The 4,602-nt window shown below is 38.3% G+C and overlaps 1 pseudogene; it reads right to left on the minus strand.

The window, feature by feature from the left end:
* Positions 1–1,732: 1,732 nt before the first annotated feature.
* Positions 1,733–4,097, minus strand: LOC137756445 (52 kDa repressor of the inhibitor of the protein kinase-like; annotated as a pseudogene).
* Between the last annotated feature and the right edge of the window lie 505 nt (positions 4,098–4,602).

Here is a 4,602-nt window from a genome sequence, read left to right on the forward strand (position 1 = left end):
AGGGATGGTGGAGGGAGATGCAAGAGGGAGGGGATATGGGGATATATGTATACGTATGGCTTACTCACTTTGTTATACAGCAGAAACTAACACAACATTGTAAAGCAATTATACTCCAATAAAGATGTTTAAAAAAAAAAAAGACACATGCACCCCAGTGTTCATTGCAGTACTATTTACAATAGCGAGGTCATGGAAGCAACCTAAATGCCCACCGACAGATGAATGGATAAAGAAGATGTGGTGCATATATACAATGGAATATTACTCAGCCATAAAAAGGAACGAAATTGGGTCATTTGTAGAGATGTGGATGGACCTAGAAACTGTCATACAGAGTGAAGTAAATCAGAAAGAGAAAAACAAATATCGTATATTAACACATATATGTGGAATCTAGAAAAATGGTACAGATGAACCAGTTTGCAAGGCAGAAATAGAGACACAGATGTAGAGAACAAACGTATGGACACCAAGGGGGAAAAGTGGCAAGGGGTGGTGGTGGGATGAATTGGGAGATTGGGATTGACATATATACACTAATATGTATAAAATAGATAACTAATAAGAACCTGCTGTATAAAATAATAAATAAAACTAAAAAAAAAAAAAAGAATGTATGCAGCACAAGAATAAAACATGAATGCCAGCTCAGAGGCAATGAAGTATAAAACCAGAAATTGCTTCTTAATTCCTTTGTCAATTAAAAATAAATAAAAATAAGTTAAGAGCTTGGCCTTACAGTTTTTCATTTTTTGTTTTTTTTTTAACAAAATTCACATTTTATTTAGGTTGAAATAAACTATACAAAATTGATTTTCTTCACCAAAAATAACAGCAATATTTTCTGTATTATTCCTAGATAAACCACAAAACACTTATCTTTGTAGGTTTTCTAGGTTTTGCTTGTAAATCAAGATGAGGCAGTAGATACAGTCATGGAAAAAGACAGAATAAAACAGACAAATCAGTTGTCACTATCGATGACCTCTGATCCTGTCTTGACCATGAAACAGAAGTGTTCAACATATACTTGCCAAAAAGCTTATGAAGATGTAGGCTCAATAAAGGAATGTAAACAGCAATAACCAGATGTGGAACAACAATGGCAGGCTCTTCCATTCAAACTTTAACTATAACTTGTTCCTTTAACTTCATTTGATAAAGACAAAATCTACACTGAAATCCTTGTATGGCGATCTCACACGTTTCTCTTACAGTCTGACAATTTTATTAATGGTTCCTTACAGATTTTTAACAGCATGCTAAAAACTCCTACTATTCAAAGGTCAGTCATGAGCTTCATTGTAACGTTTCATAAAATGTATTCCTTCCTCCCGTATTCCTCAAAGTTTATTTCTTCAAAGAACTGATAACTCAATACCTGACAATTGGATCCACAGTGATAAATTTTATGTCTAAAATGACTCAATTAATACAATTCCAAACTGCCATTAGCAAAGATCACACAGAGTGTAACATGGTATTTTCAGTGCTATCTTCTGGAAGAACAGTTAGGTCTCCAAAGCATGGGAGTTCAAACGGGCCACTTAAACAGGCAGATTATCAATGACTAACGTACTCAATGGGAGGCCTACAGGTCAAGATATTCAGTGATTAAGTGGCCTACGTACACCTTACAACTTTTCTGTAAGATATTTTCAAACTTCTTACAGATTTTTTCAAATATCAAATATAAGAAAAAGCCTATTTTAAACGTCTCTTAAGTATTTCAATGGTTTGAATTATCTGTAGGAAGCTCTGACTTACTTGTATAGAGTTTGATATATGTATCCACCATTAAATCCAAATCATGTTTTATATCAAAATTTATGTTAAGCAAAGCCAAGTTACTTGAATTTTGGTCTGTCAAAGTGTTCCTCAGGTATGCTTTGAGACGCTTTTGCCCATTTTCATAGCATTCATTCTCAACATTCATCACAGGAAGAATACATAGGACCTTCAGCAATGCATAAACATTAGGAAAAAACTTGATGTCTAGCAGATGAAGGGCTTCTTAAATAGTGGATGGAAGTTTTATATCTTTCCCTCTGTGTTTCCACTTGATTCTCCAACACTACAGCTCAGCAGACAGCGTGTCAGGGTTAGGTAAATCACTTCTGTACATGTCAGCATGATGCTCCTCTGATGTATTAAATTTGAGCTGTTCCATGACAGAAGGTACCAGAGATAAGCATTTAAGAGCTTTGAGGTGCTGTTCTAAGAATATATCTTTCAGTTCCTGAATAATGTGTTCCACTGTTGGAACACTTAGAGTTTCTTTATAGTAACTCTCAGAGGTTAGCTGAGATTCCAGGTTACTATGCTGAGCTCTGTGAAATTTCCCTGGGAGTTTCATCTGAATACCAAGTTTGGTTGCCAAATTTGTGGCTTCCTCAAACGAAAATTCATGATAAACTTCGATATTTTCCATCACTTCATTTAGTGAATGCAGCACTGCAGTCAAACTACTGGCTGCAAAGAAGACATCAGAGGTTTGCCCCTGAAGATTTTTCCCAAAGGCTCTTGTAAAACATAGAACATTTTTAAGAACAACAATGGTAAAGATGAAATCACAATCTGTTACCACACTACAGAGTACAAATGCTCAGCCAGCTATACAGTTATTCCATCTAACATTTGTGTCACTATTTATACCATCTAAACACAAAACAAGTGCTTGTAGGAGGTCCACTAAGATTTCAAAAGCATCATGCCTGCCTGTCCACTGAGAATGGCAAATTTCCTTCAGTTCTTTGCCCCTCCCTTCATTGTTCTGAAAGAGGACAGAAATTACATTATCAAACTCTAAAAGCAGTTGTAGTGATCGATGGAAAAAAGAACAAACTTCCTCAGCTGTTCCTAATGCGACAGATACTCCCATAACAGGCACTGATTTTGCCAACCACATATTTAAGGCACAGGAAGAGCAGAGTGTGTAGGTAGCTTGGGGATATTTCCCTAAAAGTCTAGAAGCAACAACTTTCATTTTGGAAGAAAATCCACTGGACACAATGTAAGCCTGGCCACGACAGTACTCCACGTTTAATCCCCACTTCTCAGTTATCGTAGTGTGAAATTTCACAGCCAAAATTTCTGCATCAGCTTCATAAGGCAGGAAGCCCACAAATTCCTCTCTCAGGTTGTGAGCTTCGTCAACAAACCTCACCAACACAGGCAGGTGCTCTTCCCCTGCTATGTCCACCACATCGTCAGTGACGATGGAAAAGAAGTGAGACTCTCTCACTTCCCTGAGGGTTTCTTCCCAAATGCAGCTCTCACCGATCTCTAGCATCTGTTTCTGCTGTGTTTTCGAACAGAACAATGTGTTAACTGCTGTTGCCTCAAAGCGCCTTCTCAGAACCTCTTCACCAGAATTGATCTGGCACTCCAGCAGTGCTTGAAAGTTATCAGAAGTAAAGAGACCTTCTGGGATTTCATCAGCTTCATGTCCATCCAGAGGTATGTTCTGTTTTCCCATAACATCAAAATTTCAAATAAAGATTTTAAGTGTTCCTTGTTTTCCTTCTCTTCAAAGGTTAAAGGTAAAATGTCTTCATCCTGCTCTTCACCCCCTTCTTCTGCACTGGGGTTCTGAGCATTGCTGTTTTTATTTCCTTATGGTTTGGCTCCTGTTCAGAAGTTTCATCAGTTTTTTTCTGTTTCAGTGTCGTGATTTCATCTTCACTCAATTCTTTTATTCGTTTTCTGTGTCTACTGTGTGGATTATTCAAATAGCTGGTAAGATCAAATATTGTTGGTATTGCATTATCTTGAAGAACTGTCCTATAAGGACTCTCCCAATGACTTCACAAGTATCTGCTTCAATTAGTTTTGAGAATAAAATAACCCAATCATCCTTTAGTTTTCTGATGCCTCTGCAAAATGTATAGTTCTACAGATCATAGAAGTCTCAAAGTGGCACACAATTGATAATGCTTATTTAGTTGATCAGGTGTTTTATCTTCTTAGTCTGCTCTCCTACAATTCTCCACCCACTTCTGGCATCTGGCTGGATCCCATGGGAACCTGATAAAGGCCAGGTCCGACTGCGTGCTCATCCCCGTTCAGTTGGGGGCCACGCAGAAGTTCGGCATTGTCCTCTGCACGCCAGCCGGCCCAGCCCTCCCCTCCCTGCCTCCTCAGGGCAGCCAGCCCACCCGTAGGGGCCAGAGAGGGGAGGCCTTACAGTTTTTAAAAAGACATTTCTGGTCTTGTTTATGGTTTCCTTTGCTGTGCAAAAGCTTTTAAGTTTCATTAGGTCCCATTTGTTTATTTTTGTTTTTATTTCCATTTCTCTAGGAGCTGGGTCAAAAAGGATCTTGCTGTGATTTATGTCATCGAGTGTTCTGCCTATGTTTTCCTCTAAGAGTTTGATAGTGTCTGGCCTTACACTTAGGTCTTTAATCCATTTTGAGTTTATTTTTGTGCATGGTGTCAGGGAGTGTTCTAATTTCATACCTTTACATGTACCTGTTCAGTTTTCCCAGCACCACTTATTGAAGAGGCTGTCTTTTCTCCACTGTATATGCTTGCCTCCTTTATCAAAGATAAGGTGACCATATGTGCGTGGGTTTATCTCTGGGCTTTCTATCCTGTTCC

The sequence above is a fragment of the Eschrichtius robustus genome, chromosome X (genome assembly GCF_028021215.1).
Source record: "Eschrichtius robustus isolate mEscRob2 chromosome X, mEscRob2.pri, whole genome shotgun sequence".
In the NCBI taxonomy this organism is placed as follows: Eukaryota; Metazoa; Chordata; class Mammalia; order Artiodactyla; family Eschrichtiidae; genus Eschrichtius; species Eschrichtius robustus.